Source organism: Neovison vison, chromosome 9, assembly GCF_020171115.1.
Source record: "Neovison vison isolate M4711 chromosome 9, ASM_NN_V1, whole genome shotgun sequence".
NCBI lineage: Eukaryota > Metazoa > Chordata > Mammalia > Carnivora > Mustelidae > Neogale > Neogale vison.
This window is the reverse complement of record NC_058099.1, coordinates 57,688,158-57,709,940: the sequence shown is the minus strand read 5'-3', so window position 1 is coordinate 57,709,940 and position 21,783 is coordinate 57,688,158. Positions and strand designations below refer to the sequence as shown.

The window sequence follows — 21,783 nt, the reverse complement described above, 5'->3', positions numbered from 1 at the left end:
TGATGTTTTGCAGAATAATAGGATCAGTGTTCTTGCAGAACATATCATGAGCATGAGAATTATTTAACATAGCCCTCTGACAACGAGTGAATGCTGTTCCCATTATGCTATTCCTATTATGTGATGGCAAACTAGTTCTGGTCCTTTTTTCTGTTGGAATCAAGAGGAATGTAATTTCCAAATAAATTCATGTGTGTTGAGTGCCAGAGGAATGTAGTATTGCATCAGTAAATATAACATATTAAGCATGCGGTTGCACTTGGGGCTATATCATAGGTAAGTGTAAAGTAGTCATTCTATAGCCATCTATCAGTTAGGATCAATTAAAAAAAGATTTTTATTACTTATGTATTTGAGAGAGAGAGAGAGAGAGAGAGCACGAAAGAGTCAGCACAAGAAAGAGGAGGGGCAGAAGGAGAGGCAGGCTGAGCAGGGAACCCATTAGGGGGCTCCAACCTAGGATCCCAGGATTGAGACCTGAGCCAATGGCAGATACTTATGTCACCCAGGTGCCCGTGGGACTGACTTTTTTCTAACAGCTTAGCAGATGAATTACATGGAAATATCATAGGAAACACTACTCCTGTTTTCCTTAAGTATTTGATGGTGATGCTTATCATTGTAATTCCTGCAATGTGGTATTGCTTTTATATATTCTTCAGGTTAGAGGAGAGCTTCTAGTTGGTTTTTTTGGGGATTTTTGCTTGTTTTTAATATGGAACTCTTCATGAGTTTGCGTGTCATTCTTGTGTAGGGTGTGTGCTAATTTCTGCATCATTCCAATTTTAATATATGTGCTGCAGAAGCAAGTACAGGGTTGGTTGTTTATTGATGTTTTTTTTTCCTACCAAAATTGTTCTTATTCCACAGATCATAGATATATGTGAGGATTCTGTCAGGTGTTGAGTATATCAGTATTCAATTACCCACCTGGGGACCAGGGAAACAACAGTGTGTTAGTTGTATGGACACGTTAGATACATTGCATTGTGACACAGTCTTAGGGTAAAACTCTACCTATCATCAGGCATCCAAGGCCTCTATTCATGGTATATCAGTTCCTCCATTATCAGTCTCGGTTCAGAATCTTTGTTTATCAATCTTTAATTCATGTTTCCAACTATACAGTTATACCAGTATTCGCCACAAGTCCATTTTGAAAAAGATCAGGGAAGTATTTATCTAATTTACTTGCAGTAATATGGCTGAGTTCACTCTCAGAGAGACCTGGATTCCCCTTCAACCAATGGCTTTTTGGTCTGTGAACTAACATAAGTCTGGAATTTTTGTGAGGAAGGACAACTTTCCATTTTGATGGATAACCCCAGTTATCAATTCAAAAGCTATCAACTTATCTATTTATTTTTTGTTATATAGGTCAAGAAACACTCTACTCCACTTATCTATCTTTCCTTGAGGACATTATGATCTATTTGCTATCACCATAGATATGCATATCAAGACACCCTGATTTCCATTATAGCCATGTTAGCTATTAGAGTAATTAAATCTATCTTGCCTCTGAACAATAAGTGCTTCCACCTATACTTTTCCATTTAAGAATCTAATTACTCCTCCTTACCCTGGGGAACACATTTTCATGGCATCACCTTCCACTGCCATTCAATCCTACAGAGAACAGGAAACATTAAGTTGGCTTCTCCTTCTCAAGTTTATATCACAATCCATCCTAACCTCTCTATTTCCTTAAGTATTTCTTTTTACCTTCATATTTTGGCAAGGAAGTACTGACATTCCCACCCCATTTCCTGTAGGCTAAGACTGTGTCCAGGCTTCAAAAAATCACCTCAGAAGATTCTGAGAGATTGCCTCTAATTCATGCATTGACTCTAATTTTAGGAATGAATGGCTTAAATTCAATAAATTCTCCCACATTATTGTGTTTGTTGTGGTGTGCTTCCCAATTCTGTTTTCAGGACTGAGGTATGGTTTTCCCTGGCTCTTGCCAGGTGCTGGTCAATGTTTCACAACTGAGTCTGTTTCTGAGTATTGTCTTTGGCCACAGAGAGTTGCCTCAAACAAATTCTTCTCCCACCAGTGGTCAGCATACATCAATGACTGCTCTATGAAGCTATTCAAAGCCCTTTTCCTTTGATACAACTTCAGACAACTTAGGTGGTCCAGAATTCTTTATGGGATTGACTAAGACCCAGCAGTTCAGTTTTTCCCTTTGCCCAATCCTGTTCTCCTCCCCAGTGACCCAAGCGACATTTCCAAGAGTGCTCTTTAGTAAAAGCTTGCATGCAAATCTCCATCTCAGAGTCCATTTCCCAGGGAAGTTTACCCATACCAAACTTAACATTTTACAACTATAGTCTGATGCTTTTAGGATACACTACCACAATTATCCCACAGTTTCTACCCTGTATCTGTCAATAGGGTCCTATAATTCCAACTGGTGTTTAAATGACTTTATCCTGGAGGGAGTACTAGATTCTCTTGCTTTGTAAGAGGACTGGAAATATGTGTTGACCATGTAGCTCATGAAAAGCACAAGCAGTTTTTTGGGAGGCATCTGCCTCTCTGAGGCCTTCATATGTGCTCCATGCTAGAAAAACTGCTCTCTTCTTTCAAGGGGGACAAACTGTTTAAAGATCTCAGTTCTGTCCAAAAAAAGCCTCCATCTCCATTTTCAAAATCTTGCTCTTTTCCAGCTACAATCTTAAACTAAATAGATGAGATCTCTGAAGGCAACATATTTGGCTTCCTTTGTATTTCTTTCACATTTAAAATTAAATCTTGGGTCTGATTTTCTGCAAAGTGCCCTGTACCCATAGATGTTGAGGCTCTGCATAAATGAAGCCATACAGGGCCTGTGGCTTTCAGAGTGCCTCAAGTTGGCAATTGACTGCTCTAAGCCTATAATTTTCTCTTTCAAAGATTCCCGTATCATTAACAAAGGCCAGCCCAGTCTGCAGTCCCTATAATTATCATTGTCCCACACCATATAAGCATACCACCACTGCATATCTTAAGGTCTTATCTTCCACCTGCACCTTATCCCAATTAACCACAAGGGAAAGCCTTAGTAATTGTGATGTCATGCTATGCCAGAGGTAATCATCAGCCCCTGTAACACTAGCAAAGGGATCCCTATTGCAAATAAAACTGGTCAGTAACGCAGCTTTAAAAAATGATCCTAAGGGTCCACTTTCTAGGGCCATTGCTGATATCAGTTGTCTTAAACTATTTCTTAGAAACAGAGCCTGAAGCAAAGACTTACGCATTAATGCCTTCTCCAAGAGTATGAGTTTTGGGAACAGGGATGAGAGCAGAGGAGATTGAGACAGGCAAAAATGGAGAGCTGATACAGGGGTGCAATCCCTAACTAACCACTGTGTAGTATTCGGTATGATTGATTGATTGAATGCTTTATTCTCATGGGACTATCTCCCTAGAGGTCTTATTAATGACTGGTTCTCAGGACAGGGTATGCATGGAAAGGAATGGAGAAGAATTTATTCTCTTCTTACTGTAATCTCCTGTTGGTCAAAGCTTTACCTTCAGTGTTTTATAATTTCTTCCAACTTCTAGCTTGCTTTGATGTAGGCACTGGATGATCCCATGGAGTCTTATGCCTTAACATTAACAGGAAGTCTGGGGAAAGGGCAAAAATTGTACATAGGTTCTATAAGGAGAAGAACAGTTATGTTGTAGCCCTTTGAATTTGGCCAGAATCCACACAAAGGGGATTTCGATGGCTGTGCCTGAGGCTGCAAAATTACCCAAATGCTCTTGTAACAGGTAAAACAAAGAAGATAGGAAGGGACATTAAATGTCATCTGATAAGACTACTTAACTAACTTTGTGATTTTTTACTTTGTCCCTTTGACTCCATTGTTTCCTCTTTAACATGGAACTGATAATTGCAGGATCTTAATTGGTTGCTCTTTGAATTATAAGATATCTTATTTGTAAATATTTTTTACAGTTCTTAAACCATACATTGTTAACCATTGTTGCCATTTCGGTGAAGGAATATTCTGGCAACCTAAATGAAAATTTGAACTATCTCTAGTTATTATTTAATCGTTTTGTAAAACACTGTGTATATAGAGTATCAGAAAAATATTTGCTAGAGGAATTTGGGTTATTTTATGCCATTAAGCAGTGAGGGAAATAGTCATTAAATTCTGGGCCTGAATTGGTTTCTCATTTTTACTTAAAAACAGAGATAATCAGCTTGAAGATAACTGATATAAAGGAAAAGAACATCTTTTCCTTTCTTTTACAATTTCCATAGAAATAGAAAAACTCAACCATAACTTTTCCTAGATTCAATTTACAGTAAATATGATTGTAGACTAGTATGTCTAGAGACTCTTTCAAGGTTAAGACACCTACTCATATGCACATTGTAGTAGAGATCAGATGGTTTTGCCTTCTTGATATGCAGTATGTATTCCTTCTCCTATCAGAAACTTAATTTACTCTTGAGAAACATCTGTCCCATCACTGGGTTAAGTTATTTAGGAAAGCTAACCTAATTCTTGGATCCAGGGGTGGATGTGATGCTGGTCTGGCCAATCCACATGTTCAGTTTCTCATGGTGATTGCCTATCACTTCTCGGTCTCTTGGCTGAGACCAAGTGTAGTCTCATAGTGATTGACTCAGAAGGGATCCCATGACCTGAAGCAGTCCAATGAAGACCATCTCAATATTTGTGGGAGACATGAGTATCAAGATTACTGAGAATGTAAATGTGAGCTTGAAGCTCCTATGCTCATACTTCCTCTATGTTGGGAATTTTTGTCTGAATGATACTAATGAAGTGAATGCAGAATGAAATTATGGCAAAAAGGAAAAAAAAATGAGGGGTTGATTTTTATGACAATGTTTAAAGCCTAGTTCCAAGTACTCCCAACACTTGCATTATCCTCAGACCATTCAATTATCACCTCCATTACCATTAATACACTCATACTACTTTGATTTAGTGTTCTGTGATCTATAATAAAATGTATATTGGTTCATTACTTATATATTTTGGTTCATTAGTTGTAACAAATATAACTGTTGTTATAGAGAATATTAACTCAGGAGACATTAGGTGTGGGTATATAGGAACTCTCTGCACTATCTCCACAACTTTTCCATATCTAAAACTATTATAAAACAGAAAGTTTACTTTTAAATGTATCCTGCATAATTCAAATCTGGTTTGTTATGTCATAACTACCCAAAGGTAAGTGGATCCTCTTGCTAATAAATCTGCACTTAAGTCAAGAAGGCGAAGGACATGCTTTTCTGTGATACTCACACTGGGGGAATCCGTGCTCCCTGAACCTATAGAGAGAAAAATTTCAAAACACATTCTATATGGTCAGTTTTGGGCAAATAAATTTCAGTGAAGAAGAGATGAAAGAGAAGGAAAAACATGGCATTTCAATCAGTCATTCTGATATAGGGTCTAGTAAAAAATGGTTAGCATTCTATCTTGCTTTTCTAGTCATTTTAATGCCTGCTCTATTTACACTATAGAATACTATAACTAGACGTAGGCTCTTTATTTTGTTTTCTCTGTCAATCTTGTATCAATCATAGCTCTATTTTCAATGTGGGATTTTCTTATTTGTATTGCAAATTTATATACTTTTTCCCTCAGAGTAGTCTCTTCAAACTATTATATATTTAAGTCACGAAATAATACCTCATCCTTAAATAACAGACAGTAAACATTGTTTTAAATTGTTGTTAATTCAGTTATTCAGTTGCTAGGATGCCATTAGGATATAACCTGAAGGTGTTAAAAAACTTCCATTTTTAAAACAAAACCAGTGTCACTAAACAGAATACATTTAATTAAAAAATCCTAGCTCCTAATCTTACATCTTGTATAGTATGGCTTTTACTTTAACATCTTTGATCTCTTTTTAAATACATTTTAAAATAAAATGGATCTGGTTGATTTTATATTGGAGCAGGAAGCGTATCTCAAAAATTTGTGAGACTCTCTCCATGCCTTCAGAGCACCTCCCATGAAACTTTTTTTAACAATATCAATGTGGTTCAGAAGGAATACAGAGAAAAGAGAGGTAATGTTTATAAATCGATATTTATTTATTTATTTATTTTAAAGATTTTATTTATTTATTTGACAGACAGAGATCACAAGCAGGCTGAGAGGCAGGCAGAAAGAGAGGAGGAAGAAGGCTCCCCGCCAAGCAGAGAACCTGATCCCAGGACCCTGGGATCATGACCTGAGCTGAAGGCAGAGGCTTTAACTCACTGAGCCACCCAGGCGCCCCTAAAAACTGATATTTAAAATAAAATGTTGAAGTTTATAGATTTAAAACTAGGCATTGCCATTAAAGAAAGGACTGCCTTTCCATGCTTCCATTGAAAATACTATTTTCTGGGTTTGAGTGCTTAAATGATAGAGTTTGATGTAGTAGAAGTTGTAGGAAAAGAAGTAACAGAAATAAATGAGGGGGGGGGACAAGATGGCGGGGTACTAGGAAGAGGCGTCTTTTCAGCTGGTACCCCAAAGTGAGCTGATTACCTACCAAAGAACTCTGATCACCCATGAAATCAGCCTGAGATCAGAATTATACACGTCTGGATCTCTACAGGGGCAGAAGACGCCAGTGAGCAGGTAAAGCGGAATGGGAACAGCGGACTGAGATCGGAAGATAAACAAAAGGGGGAGGGAGCCACCAGAGGCGACCGGTGGGAAAGTAATACCCCGATACGAGCGAGAGTGCCCTGCGTCTGGGGACCAGCATTAACTCGGAGACTGGTTGAAAGCACTCCAAAAGAGCAAAGGATCGCGGGGGCAAACTGTGGGAATCGGGGCGGCTAGGGACAGGGGCTTGAGTCCCCGGTCCCAGACGGCCTCCCCGGCGCGGAGGCAGAGAGATGCGGCGGAGAAACCGGCTCCTGGTCCCTAAGCCGCCAGCGCGCCCCAGAGCGCGGGGTTCCGGCTCCTGTGAGGGGATGGGAGCCGGTCTGCAGAACGCGCGCTAGCCCTACCACAAAGCTTGAGATGCGCGTGCACGTCGCTCCAGCTCTCCTGGGTTTCTAAGGCCCTGGGGCGCTTCTAGACCCGGGCCATTGTTTCAAAGTCTAAGCCTCGCGCCCGCGAAACTCTTCCCCGGACAGAGGCGCGCAAAAGCCCAGCCTGCGGCTTACGGACCAGCGCCCCGTTCTCAGTGCCCCAGACGCGCGCCCGACCCACAGCCGCCTCTGAAAAGAGGTGCGCGCAAGCCGGGCACTCCCAGCCCCGGCCGGTGGCAAAATCTCAGTGTGCGATCGCTGCTTGGAACCTCTCTGGCGGTCAGGAGCTCCCAGACAGCCGCCACTGCCTTGGCTTTGGGGACGAGCAAAAGATCCTGCGCCCCCAGGGTCTTTAACTTGGAACCTGCACTGCCAGCATCCAAGGGGGAATTTATTCAGCTTCTGCACCCAGACTGAGGCTTCTGAGACGGAGATCAGGAAGTGTTCCAGGGTGCACCTTGACTGCACCAGAGTTGATACATCCAGCTACATCTGTTCAGTCTTCTCCCACCAAAATGACTAGGAGGAGGAATGCCCAACAGAAGAAAAATACAGATGGACCTTCCGCAACAGAGCTAACGGCTATCAACATAGACAATATGTCGGAAAGAGAATTCAGGCTAACAATTATCCAGGCAATAGCTAGGTTGGAGAAAGCCATGGATGACCAAACAGAATTGATTAGAGCCGAACTGAAAGCAACCAGACAGGATGTTCACAATGTTAGGGCGGAGCTTAAAGCTACCAGGGAGGAGGTCCACAATGCTCTCAATGAGTTCCAATCCAATCTAAACTCTCTCAAAGCTAGGGTAACTGAGACAGAAGATAGAATTAGTGATCTGGAAGACAAACAGATAGAGAGAAAGGATCAGGAGGAAGCCTGGAACAAACAGCTTAGATCCCACGAAAGCAGAATTAGGGAAATAAGTGATGCCATGAAGCGTTCCAACGTCAGAATTATTGGAATTCCTGAAGGGGAGGAGAAAGAAAGAAGTCTAGAAGATGTCGTGGAACAAGTCCTTCATGAAAACTTTCCGAATCTCGCGAATGAAACCAGCGTTCATGTACTAGAGGCTGAACGGTCTCCACCCAAGATTATACACTCCAAAAAAACATCACGACACCTGATAGTCAAATTGAGAAATTATAATTGTAGGTATAATCTCTTGAAAGCTGCCAGGGCAAAGAGGCTCCTAACTTACAGAGGGAAGCCCATCAGAATAACGTCAGACCTGTCCACAGAGACCTGGCAAGCCAGAAGAGGCTGGCAAGATATATTCAGGGCACTAAATGAGAAGAACATGCAGCCAAGAATACTTTATCCAGCAAGACTGACATTCAAAATGGATGGAGAGATAAAGAGTTTCCAAGACCGGCAAGACTTAAAAGACTATGCAACCACCAAGCCGATACTGCAGGAAATATTAAGGGGGGTTCTATAAAAGAGGAAAAATCCCAAGAATAGCATTGAACAGAAATATAGAGACAGTCTACAGAAAGAAAGACTTCAAAGGTAACTCGATGTCAATAAAAACGTATCTATCAATAATCACTCTCAATGTGAATGGCCTCAATGCACCCATAAAACGGCACAGGGTTGCAGATTGGATAAAACGACAGGACCCATCCATATGCTGTCTACAAGAGACCCATTTTGAACCTAAAGATACACGCAGACTGAAAGTGAAGGGGTGGAGAAGCATCTTTCATGCCAATGGGACTCAAAAGAAGGCTGGGGTAGCGATTCTCATATCAGATAAATTAGACTTCAAACTAAAGACTGTAGTCAGAGATACAGAAGGACACTACATAATCCTTAAAGGGACTATCCACCAAGATGATCTAACAATTGTAAATATCTATGCTCCCAATATGGGAACAGCCAATTACTTAAGAAAACTGTTAATCAAGATAAAGAGTCATATTGATATGAATACACTAATCGTAGGTGATCTTAACACGCCTCTTTCAGAATTAGACAGATCATCGAAGCAGAAAATCAATAAAGAAACAAGAGCATTGAACGACACATTGGACCAGATGGACCTCATAGATATATACAGAACATTCCACCCTAAAACAGCAGAATACTCATTCTTCTCAAGTGCACACGGAACCTTCTCCAGAATAGACCACATACTGGGTCACAAATCAGGACTCAGCCGATACCAAAAGACTGAGATTATTCCCTGCATATTCTCAGATCACAATGCTTTGAAACTGGAGCTCAATCACAAGGAAAAGTTCCGAAGGAACTCAAACACCTGGAAGCTAAAGACCACCTTGCTTAAGAATGCTTGGATCAACCAGGAGATCAAAGAAGAACTGAAACAATTCATGGAAACCAATGAGAATGAAGACACTTCGGTCCAAAACCTATGGGATACAGCAAAGGCGGTCCTAAGGGGAAAATATATAGCCATCCAAGCCTTGCTCAAAAAAATTGAAAAATCCAGAACACACCAGCTGTCTCTACACCTTAAAGAACTGGAGGATCAACAACAAATCAAACCAACTCCACACATAAGAAGGGAAATCATCAAGATTAGAGCTGAGATCAATGAGGGAGAAACCAGAGATACAGTAGAACGTATCAATGAAACTAGAAGCTGGTTTTTTGAAAGAATCAATAAGATCGATAAGCCACTGGCTACACTAATCCAAAAGAAAAGAGAGAAATCCCAAATTCATAAAATTATGAATGAAAGGGGAGAGATCACAACTAACACCAAGGAAGTAGAAACAATCATCAGAAGTTACTACGAACAGTTATATGCCAATAAGCTTAGCAACCTTGATGAAATGGATGCATTCCTGGAAAAATATAAACTACCAAAATTGAACCAGGAAGAAATCAACAACCTGAATAGACCGATATCTAATAACGAGATTGAAGCAGTGATCAAAAATCTCCCAAAAAACAAGAGCCCAGGACCTGACGGATTCCCTGGGGAATTCTACCAAACCTTCCAAGAAGAAATAACACCTATTCTCCTGAAGCTGTTTCAAAAAATTGAAGCAGAAGGAAAACTTCCAGACTCTTTCTATGAAGCCAGCATTACCCTGATCCCCAAACCAGGCAAGGACCATACCAAAAAGGAGAATTTCAGACCAATATCACTGATGAATATGGATGCTAAGATTCTCAACAAGATCCTAGCCAACAGGATCCAACAACACATTAAAAAGATTATCCACCATGATCAGGTGGGATTCATCCCTGGGCTACAAGGATGGTTCAACATTCGTAAATCAATCAATGTGATACAACAAATTAATAGGAGAAGAGAGAAGAACCACATGGTCCTCTCAATTGATGCAGAAAAAGCATTTGACAAAATCCAACATCCGTTCCTGATTAAAACGCTTCAAAGTATAGGGATAGAGGGAACATTCCTGAACCTCATCAAATCTATCTATGAAAGACCCACAGCAAATATCATCCTCAATGGGAAAAAGCTTGCAGCCTTCCCGTTGAGATCAGGAACAAGACAAGGATGCCCACTTTCACCACTCTTGTTCAACATAGTATTAGAAGTCCTAGCAACAGCAATCAGACAACAGAGAGAAATAAAAGGTATCCAAATTGGTAATGAAGAAGTCAAACTCTCTCTCTTCGCAGATGACATGATTCTTTATATGGAAAACCCAAAAGACTCCACCCCCAAACTACTAGAACTCATACAGCAATTCAGCAGCGTGGCAGGATACAAAGTCAATGTGCAGAAATCAGTGGCTTTCTTATACACTAACAAGGAAAATACAGAAAGGGAAATTAGAGAATCGATTCCATTTACTATAGCACCAAGAACCATAAGATACCTGGGAATAAACCTAACTAAAGAGGTAAAGGATCTATACTTGAGGAACTATAGAACACTCATGAAAGAAATTGAAGAAGACACAAAAAGATGGAAGACCATTCCATGCTCTTGGATCGGAAGAATAAACATCGTTAAAATGTCTATACTGCCTAGAGCAATCTATACTTTTAATGCCATTCCGATCAAAATTCCACCGGTATTCTTCAAAGAGCTGGAGCAAATAATCCAAAAATTTGTATGGAATCAGAAGAGACCCCGAATCGCTAAGGAAACGTTGAAAAACAAAAATAAAGCTGGCGGCATCACCTTACCTGATTTCAAGCTTTATTACAAAGCTGTGATCACCAAGACAGCATGGTACTGGCATAAAAACAGACACATAGACCAGTGGAACAGAGTAGAGAGCCCTGATATGGACCCTCAACTCTATGGTCAATTAATCTTCGACAAAACAGGAAAAAATATACAGTGGAAAAAAGACAGTCTCTTCAATAAATGGTGCTGGGAAAACTGGACAGCTATATGTAGAAGAATGAAACTCGACCATTCTCTTACACCGTACACAAAGATCAACTCAAAATGGATAAAAGACCTCAACGTGAGACAGGAATCTATCAGAATCTTAGAGGAGAACATAGGCAGTAATCTCTTCGATATCAGCCACAGCAACTTCTTTCAAGATACGTCTCCAAAGGCAAAGGAAACAAAAGTGAAAATAGACTTCTGGGACTTCATCAAAATCAAAAGCTTCTGCACAGCAAAGGAAACAGTCAAAAAAACAAAGAGGCAACCCACGGAATGGGAGAAGATATTTGCAAATGACAGTACAGACAAAAGGTTGATATCCAGGATCTATAATGAACTCCTCAAACTCAACCCACACGAAACAGACAAACACATCAAAAAATGGGCAGAAGATATGAACAGACACTTCTCCAATCAAGAAATACAAATGGCTATCAGACACATGAAAGAATGCTCATCATCATTAGCCCTCAGGGAGATTCAAATTAAAACCACATTGAGATATCACCTTACACCAGTTAGAATGGCCAAAATTAACAAAACAGGAAACAACATGTGTTGGAGAGGATGTGGAGAAAGGGGAACCCTCTTACACTGTTGGTGGGAATGCAAGTTGGTGCAGCCTCTTTGGAGAACAGTGTGGAGATTCCTCAAGAAATTAAAAATAGAGCTTCCCTACGACCCTGCAATTGCACTCCTGGGTATTTACCCCAAAGATACAGATGTCGTGAAAAGAAGGGCCATCTGTACCCCAATGTTTATAGCAGCAATGGCCACAGTCGCCAAACTATGGAAAGAACCAAGATGCCCTTCAACGGATGAATGGATAAGGAAGATGTGGTCCATATACACTATGGAGTATTATGCCTCCATCAGAAAGGACGAATATCCAACTTTTGTAGCAACATGGACGGGACTGGAAGAGATTATGCTGAGTGAAATCAGTCAAGCAGAGAGAGTCAATTATCATATGGTTTCACTCATTTGTGGAGCATAACCAATAGCATGGAGGACAAGGGGCGTTAGAGAGTAGTAGGGAATTTGGGTAAATTGGAAGGGGAGGTGAACCATGAGAGACTATGGACTCTGAAAAACAGTCTGAGGGGTTTGAAGTGGCGGGGGGGTGGGAGGTTGGGGTACCAGGTGGTGGGTATTATAGAGGGCACAGCTTGCATGGAGCACTGGGTGTGGTGAAAAAATAATGAATACTGTTTTTCTGAAAATAAATAAATTGGGAAAAAATAAAAGAAAGAAATGAAAATCTCATCACTTCTATTTATTTATTTATTTATTTATAATTTTTTTTTTATTTTTTATAAATATATATTTTTATCCCCTGGGATACAGGTCTGTGAATCGCCAGGTTTACACACTTCACAGCACTCACCAAAGCACATACCCTCCCCAATGTCCATAACCCCACCCCCTTCTCCCAACCCCCCTGCCCCCAGCAACCCTCAGTTTGTTTTGTGAGATTAAGAGTCATTTATGGTTTGTCTCCCTCCCAATCCCATCTTGTCTCATCACTTCTATTTTCATGAGATTTTAGAAGAAAAAAGTAGAGATACAAGGAGACTGAAGAGGTATAGATCAGAACATCTATATGCCCTTATTTTTCAGCCCTGGAATTGCAACATATATAGAGGTTGGAGAGTAAAGGTTTGGGCTGAGTTTGAGGCCAGTTCTGTGTGAAATTTTCCCAGCCAATGATTTGGGATGCAGGGAAAAGACTCTTGTCCAGAGTGCCCCTGAGCTAATATTGGAGACCTTCACTTAAATGGGAGGTGGAACAGTGGTGTCAGGCAAAAAGAAGGCCTTTATTATATTCCCAAACACTTCCCTGTTTCTGTGTGTCACTGACACTCAGAGGATCAGACGGCAATATCATTAAGGGCAAGGTAATTTCATAGTAGATGCTACCATTAGACCATGGCCCAGATGGGAAAAGCAATAAAAATTAGAAAGGTCAATTCAACCTGGAGGATCCCTAGAAACTAAGAAAAAAAAAAATCATTTGTTGCAGAAATCAGCAGCTATTGTCAACAGAATTGAGCAAAACAGAAGCTTAGGTAAACTACACTTCAACATATTAAAGATACATTTGACACTTTCCCCAGTGTCACAAAATCATGTCATAAGCATGACTATACTCTTATGTCCCCAGATGATATCTTAGAGAATACGAGAAGATTGATGCACTTGAGTCACCTAGAAAGATATTTTCTGATGCAAAATTGTAGACTAGCAAATAAAAGTAAGCTTCATTTTCCTTTCCTGATATCTAGCCATTGGATGCGGTGAGATATGTGGGGTAGTTATAGAAAAAGTACGGAATCTACGTTTCTTTGCACATCTGAATGTAACCTGAGTCATTCGGCAACATTGAGAAACACCTGTTTTTTGACTTCTCAATTTCAAACTACTTTATCTTCAGGTCAGCTAAGCTTCTCTTAACCTTCAGTTTGCAGTCAGTTTCTAGGGGCAATCACCAAATTCAGATTGAATTTTGGCACCAAATCTAACCATTTTTTCCTGTTGCTATGCTACAGACATCTTGAAACAGTCTCGGATAGTCATTGTCCTAGAACCTGTCGTTCTAGTTGCTATAACATACTGGTTCTATCATGATTGAGTTAAATCTTATTTTCATAAATTTTCTTTCCAACAACTTCCTCAAAATCATTCTTGCAACTTTTCTTGCTTTTCCCCATTATTTCCCACCATATTTCTCATTGCTTGACTCCAAACCACACTTGATACTGAGATACACCACACTTTTCCATCTCCTTTCAATCAACTTTTGCTCATTACAAAACTGGCATTCCTGAGACTCGTGTATATACATACTAAAATAACTTTCCTCCATCCAAGAGGCACAGATGGAAGATATATAAAATTAACTGGGAAAGTGCTTATTAATTACCAGGAAACACATCCAGAGCCAACAACACAAATTTAAATGCAGGAGCCAATTAACTAATGATTAGGACGCTAAAAGGTCTGAAAAGTGCCATACCTTCTGATCTCCCTTAGGTCAAAAGTAATCACTCCCACCTACTTGTTCTCAGGACACATTAATTGCACTTCCACCATACATATACTTCATACTTCCACCGGTTACTGCTAGTGGTTCATCTTCTTTTTCAACATTCCTATGTTTTATTTATCTTTTTCTAGCCTATTTTTAGGGCACCACTTTACAAGATGTAGATACTGAATACTGTTTGAGGAATTGAATGGTAACACGTATAGTAAGCAAAGCTTCATATATTAAGTTCCTATAAAATGACCACATTAGCTCTATACTCTCTGTGCAGACAGAAAGAAGCAAAAAGAAAGGAACAAGACATCTACCCAGATAGGAAAAGACAAGAGATAGTTTTTTTCATTTCCTCAAGTCTCAGGCTAAGTCACGTATGTGACATTGGCCTCTTGAGAGAGACACCATTTGGCCAATAGAGGATTCCCTGAATGTCATAAGTTTGTGGGTTTTGGAAAGTGTTTGAAATGAATGGTAAGCCTGACCTGAAACCTTTACTTTACAGGAAGGAGATGGCAAACAAACATTTATTGTTAGCCTACGATCTGTCAAGTGTGTGAAGGGTGTGCCACTAACATCCCTCCCCCTCGCAGGGAGGCATGACAGTCTGTATACCAACTGAAACATCAATATATTTTACCTGAAACATCACTACATTTTACCAAAATAATCACTCAAGTAGCTATTTATTTCCTTCACAGCAGTGGTTTTGCAACAGTGTTTGATTTGTAACCATGAGCTCTGTAGATTCCAAATATTTTTTTCAATTATTTAACCTCTGGTCCATAGCTTATTCCAGTTTTCCCCATACAGTCTTCAAATTAAGAATCCCTGGTCTCCGTTTCCCTTAAATATGTGTTTTTTGTTGCTTTTGGTTTTGTTTTGTTTTATTTTTTGTTTTTTTCAGGTCTTCCTCTTTTTGACTTCTAATTGATGGTAATTCATTGTGCCTCTGAAAAGGCTTTTTCCGTTGCAGAGATTTCTTTACAAACTACACCTCTTCTCAGCATGCTCTCTTTACCTCCTTGAAAGCCAATTTAACCAAACAGCAATGCTAATTAAAACTCCTGTTTTGCAATAGCACAAGTTATACACATTTTACAAGGCAGCATAGAGAATCAGGTATTGTTATTCCAGGTGTAGGATTTTATTTAATTCTGTTGTGAATCCAAGTTTTGTTCTATGTATTCATTTACTGTACTGCAAACTGGATGGCTCCTGAAGATACAAAGACAGTCACAGGAGAGCTCAAAGCCTGATAAGGGAGTCAAATAAGACTGGAGCACAGTGGCTTGTGCTAGGAGAGGGGCTTCTAACAAATATTTTGGGACAGGCAGTGGAATGACTAATCCTTTTATGGGGCTACAGTGGGTGCTGGGATATACCACCCAAAACTTTTATATCTGAAGCCTTCATTTCCCTTGCTATCAGGCTGCTAATAGATCTCTATGAAATCCTTCTTCAGGAATTGATCTCAACTAAAGAAATCCACTTTGTCCAAGGTTATGCTTCTTTCCCTTATTCAATAATATTGAATATTGTCAATATTCACAGTAAGAGTGAATTATCCCACTCAAAGATGTCTTTACAGGAGGAAAGGAAAAGAGATCATATCTCTTTTCCTTTCCTCCTGTAAAGACATCTTTGAATGTTTTTCCTGGCTGTAGATCACCCAGCTGGATAGGTGGAGGATTCTGTTGCAACTGTATCACTGTTCAACCTTTCTGACCAATGCTTCTTTATTTCTTACATGGATTGTTGCTGAAGGCATCCCCAGTAAGTCTCCTACAAAGAAATCTCAGTCATGGAGTGACAAAGAATCAAACCTACAATAGGATTAGATCAGGGAAAGTCTGTAAGTCACTTTGAGAACAGTCCAAACAAACAGTAATGACATGACACGACGTTGCGTATAACGGGTAGTTAAAGGTTCGCTATAGTAGGAGAAAACATATAGAGTCTATTTATATGGTTGGATTAAGGCATGGGGGAGTGAGGTAATGTGAGGGGTGGCTAGCATTGAGGTTCAAGGTGCAGGAAGACTCTTACTGTGAAGAGTCGCAGAAGCTAGCTAAGGAGTTAGTAGAGGCTTCAAAGCAGAGGAGTGACATATGCATATCTCTCTAAGGAGATAATTGTAATAACTGTGTGGAAAGAATTGAAGGCAGAGAGATTTTGTGATGGAGAGTCAGACTGACAGCTTTTAAGGTAGGCCACACTGAAAGAAAAGAAAAAAAAATAACTAGAAGAATGGCAATTATAGTAAGAATGATTTCTAGAAGATTTCTACAGGATTTGATGACTTATTAGGTGAAAGTGCTAAAAGGATTAATGTCAAAATAATTTTAGAAATTCCAGCTTGTGATACTTGACAAGGAAGAAGTAGAGGATTAGGATTATATCCTTACATAATTATTTTCTACCATCTTCAGGACCCAATGCTAAAAATGCAGGAAAACAAAATCCAGGGAATCATAAAAATGAAATAAAATAATTTTATATGAAAGCTTTAGAACAATGCCTGGTACTACATTTAGTAGTTTGATAACTAGGTGGGTCTTCACCCTACAATTTATGGATGGACAGGCACGCTACCCTCTTCTAATTGTCCCATCTCTCTTAGAGAAGTTTGAAAATGTCTTACAAATAAATCTTTGACCTATTTTGTGAGCTAACACCCAAATAAACAAAAATTTCAAAAGCAATTTTACCTTATATTTTATTTTTAAACCATTGTTACCTACACTCTTCTTTCCAGGGGCTTGTGCCATACTTGTGAAATCAATAGCAAAAAGCAAGTACTTCAGTAAGCAGAAAGTCAAGGACAGCCTCTAATTCGGCTCTGCAAAGTGTCTAGTGCTCTAGAGGCACTTAAACATAAAATGATGTTTTTACTTTTCCTAAGCCTAAAAATATTTAAAGTTTTTAAGTATCATTCATCAAAACTTGGGTCTTCAAGTACATGTATGGTGTTTTAAGGAATAGTAGCCATTTTTCACTGAATGCCCCATGTGTGCTAGGCATTAAGTGGAAGATTATTATATTTTTTAGGTGAAAGACTTTATAAACATTGTCTCTAATCTTATTAGTTATCCTAAAGGATTTTTATTCATGTCTTTGATTTCCACTTCAGGCTTTGGGATGTTGAGTAATTGGCTTGAAGTCAATGTAGATCTCAGCCTGCAGAGTAGGCTTCCACCTGGGGTTCTAAGCCTTTGCAGCTGACTAGCAAAGTCCTTCCTGAAAATTATCCTGTCAATCAAGGTGCAGGATAAATGGGGGTGATGTCTCCAGATTTTGGTTGTTAATTCACTGTACTGCTTTGAGGTTTACACAAGAACAGTGAAAAGTAAGTGAGGGAGATAGAAGCAGCAGTTTTTGGGTTCATACAAAAGACTTTACTTAGAAGAACCAGAGCTTGGTCCGTAATAACTAGTTATATTTCTCTATGCAGACCAAGAAAAGGAGAGGGATGCTGTTAGACTTGAAATCAGTGGGATCTAAAAAGAATAAGGCAGAATAATTCAAGAAAGGAAAATCATCATCCCTTTGTAGATAATTCATTCTATCTCTTGTGTGTGTATGTGTGTGTGTGTTATAGTCAAAGCATCTGATATTTTTACTTCATTTTATCTCAGGTTTTTAGTACTTTTTCCTCTCACACGCAGAAGAATGTGTGTTAGATTTAGTATGATTGATTTAAATGTGGCTGCTACTGCTATACCTGTCATTTAACTGTTAACAAAAGTGCAGTCATACAACATTTCTGCTGGGCCTTTCACCTCTCTTCATATAAGAACTGTCTTTCAAGTATGACAATGGTGGCCAGTATGAACTAGAAAATAACTTTGAATGTCAACTTCCTACTCATGGTGGTTATATTGAGCCATACCAATTTTCATAACCTTTCACAGGTATCAGAGTCATTAAAGGTAATCAGGAAACAGCATCATAGCTTTGAGAGATACAATGTAAATTAGAAATATTTATTAAGAGTGATAATTTTCATTTTATCAATAAAATATTGCTAGTTGAATTTCTTTGCCATATAGATAAAAATCAATAGATGTAGAATAAATTATAATGGTATCTACGTATGCCACACCCTTTTGCTGCACTTTTATAACAGGAAGATATTTTAAAAGATGAGCAAAAATAAAAATAATCAGCTATAACACTTCTATTAGATATAACGTAGGGTAGTGATTTTCAGATATATTCTTTAGGACTTAGTTTCCACTAAACCCACATAAATAAAAATAATTTAAAAACTTTAAAAAGACATTTTAACTTAGGGTCCATAAGGAGATATTTATTTTTATCAGGTGCTCTATTTTTATTTCTTCCATATACATTCATGTTGTATTTATGTTAACATGATAAAGTTCAGCTACTGAATAATTTTGAAATCAATCACACCAACTTAAGTTATCTCTTATTATGATTCAGTAATTATCTACTAGTCAATTATAGAAAAACTCAGAAAAGTCCATGATTATCATCATTATTAATTTTATAGACAAAGTTAAGTTGAACTTATAATTTCCTACCAAAAAAATAATGATAGCAAGAATATAGGAAACATAGGGAAAAATGACTTTTTCAGTCATATTGCATGCTTTTCAATCTACCCCAAGAAGTATGTGAATACTATGACATTCTTTTATTTACAGCTTTGCAGAATAAAGTGGATTTTGTTGCTAAGGAGATCAAAATGACAGTTGCCTTTCTAATCCATTAGCAAAATGTAAAATGCAATGCTGAATATCACTATTGCCCTCTTAAACTGTAGTAAGTATGGTTTTAATATTGATTCTTGCACATGTCTTATACATTCCCCAGTGTTCAGTACTTTTGATGACAAGATGTAGTACAAATCACATATCTTTCATCCAGATCTTTAGATATACATTTTTTATACATTTTTATTATATTGCCTGTCTTCCCTCAATCAGGATTTCAAATGAATTTTACATTTTGGAAAAAGATATCTTTATTGGAGTAATGCACCAGGAGATAAAGAAAGAATGAAAAGAGAAAAGGTAAGGAATATAGCTATCTTGTGGCCTAAAGTGCAAGTATTAAAACAAAATGATAATAATAAGAAGAGAAAAAAGCCATACCTGAAATAGAACCCATTAAAGTGATTTCAGAAACAATAATAACACCTTAAAACTGTATAGCAGCTTAGTTTCAAACTACTTTTACATACATTGTCTCATTTGGTCCTTAGAACCACCATGTGATATCAAAAGCTTTGCGCAGTGGCAGTATCGTAGCCAATGAGGTTTATCCGAGGCGTGATTATTGCTAATCAAAAGAGGAGTTCTTATTTCCTCCTCCTCAAACCCAGTCACCGACCAGTAATTATGAGAGATTATGTGACTTATCCTGGGTAGTAGGCCTAGTAAATGATGGAGTCAAGGTGTGAAAGAGAGTTCTGACTCCTGACTCAGTGATTTTACCTTATATTCCACTGAGGATATCTTCTGTTCATGGTAAATATAAAAGTTAAAAAAAAAAAATCCATGATCCAAGAAATGTACCCTACACCTCGATTCTCTTTCTTTTTTCTCTGGTATTCTGTAAGAAAATGTCCCAATATAAATTTGTGTCTGAAAGAATGCTTAGTATTCATGAGAACTCATTCAGTGTTCTTGAATAAATAGAAAAATAAGGAATAAATGAATACACACTCTTGAATTTTGTGCCTAAAGAATTTCTGATTCCAGGTTATTCACATGAACACTTGAAACTAGTTTATTTTTGCTTGCCCTGTCACGATAATTATAGCGTTTTGTTTACATGTAAGATATTACACAGTGATTGGTTATATCATAATTTGACCTTGCACAGTACATTTTATACTAAATAGTGCATAATGAATATTCAATGAAAATAATATGGCTTTATCATATTGATAGCTAGGACATTTTATTTTTCTTCTTGATTTTAATTCCTTCTACTCTCTTAGAAACAATAGCCATTAGAGATTATATTTATTTTGATTTAGTTGAAAAGAGGATTTGAGCCATTGTTCTTATAATTCTGATCTGGAGACTAGTAATGCCCATCAGACTGATCCATGAGTCATACACTTTATACTAAATATGACTATTTCTACCAAGTAGGATACTTTAAAATCAAATGACATAGGATTATATGGGCTATATAAGTGGTTTATCTAATTTTGTATAAAAACTGGATTAGTCTGGTATGTGCCAATATTTCTGAAATGAATATGCATAATCAATTATCAAAAACCATGCACAGCTTAATAAAATTGGTAAAATGTGTGCAGTATTTTGCAGCACATATTGATCATTTTTTTTATCCTCACACCAACCTCTAAAAATTTGATATTAGAGTTTTGTAGGGGTGTGTGTGTGGGGGGGTAAAATTGGCAAGATGCTCAACAAACTCATTTCATATTTCTGCATCTATAGAAAGATAATAATTCCCATCTGTACATGCAGTGATTTTGTTAAGTAAGGCCATATAAGTGGCTCTATGGAAATGTGGGTAGAATGGTGTCTTTGTCTTTGTATAAGGGTTGTTCTAAAACTTTCCAATTCCTATCTTTTCTACTTTAATCATGATCACAGCGCTTATATTGAAGATAGTGACATTTAATAATGCAACAGCTTAGTTTGTAATTAAGTCCCTAAATTTTAATTCCAATATAGTTAACATAGAGCATTGTACTAGTTTCAGGTGTATGGTATAGTGATTCAACAATTCTATAGATTACTCTATAATGGTAAGTGCACTCTTTAATCCGCATCATTTCCCCTCTGGTAACCATCAGTTTGTTCTCTATAGCTAAGAGTCTGAGAAACAGCTTAGTTTTTAAGTTATTTTTAGAAGGAAACCTACATGCTTCTATCGTCAGACAATCTCTGACACACATTGGATTTAAATGGATAAGAAAAAGAACCACAAGATACCTGGGAATAAACCTAACCAAAGAGGTAAAGGATCTGTACTCAAGGAACTACAGAACACTCATGAAAGAAATTGAAGAAGACACAAAAAGATGGAAGACCATTCCATGCTCTTGGATCGGAAGAATAAACATTGTTAAGATGTCTATACTGCCTAGAGCAATCTATACTTTTAATGCCATTCGGATAAAAATTCCACCAGTATTTTTCAAAGAGCTGGAGCAAATAATTCTAAAATTTGTATGGAATCAGAAGAGACCCTGATTCACTAAGGAAATGTTGAAAAACAAAAATAAAACTGGGGGCATCATGTTACCTGATTTCAAGCTTTACTACAAAGCTGTGATCACCAAGACAGCATGGTACTGGCATAAAAACAGACACATAGACCAGTGGAACAGAGTAGAGAGCCCAGATATGGACCCTCAACTC

The 21,783-nt window shown here is 38.2% G+C and overlaps 2 non-coding genes across 2 annotated transcripts; one reads left to right on the top strand and one right to left on the bottom strand.

The window, feature by feature from the left end:
• Positions 1 to 709: 709 nt before the first annotated feature.
• Positions 710 to 813, bottom strand: LOC122917894. Its single transcript, XR_006386515.1, has one exon. It is a non-coding gene; the product is annotated as a U6 spliceosomal RNA (small nuclear RNA).
• Positions 814 to 19,660: 18,847 nt separating this feature from the next.
• On the top strand, positions 19,661 to 19,804 carry LOC122917832. The gene has a single exon (XR_006386477.1). It is a non-coding gene; the product is annotated as a U4 spliceosomal RNA (small nuclear RNA).
• Positions 19,805 to 21,783: the final 1,979 nt, after the last annotated feature.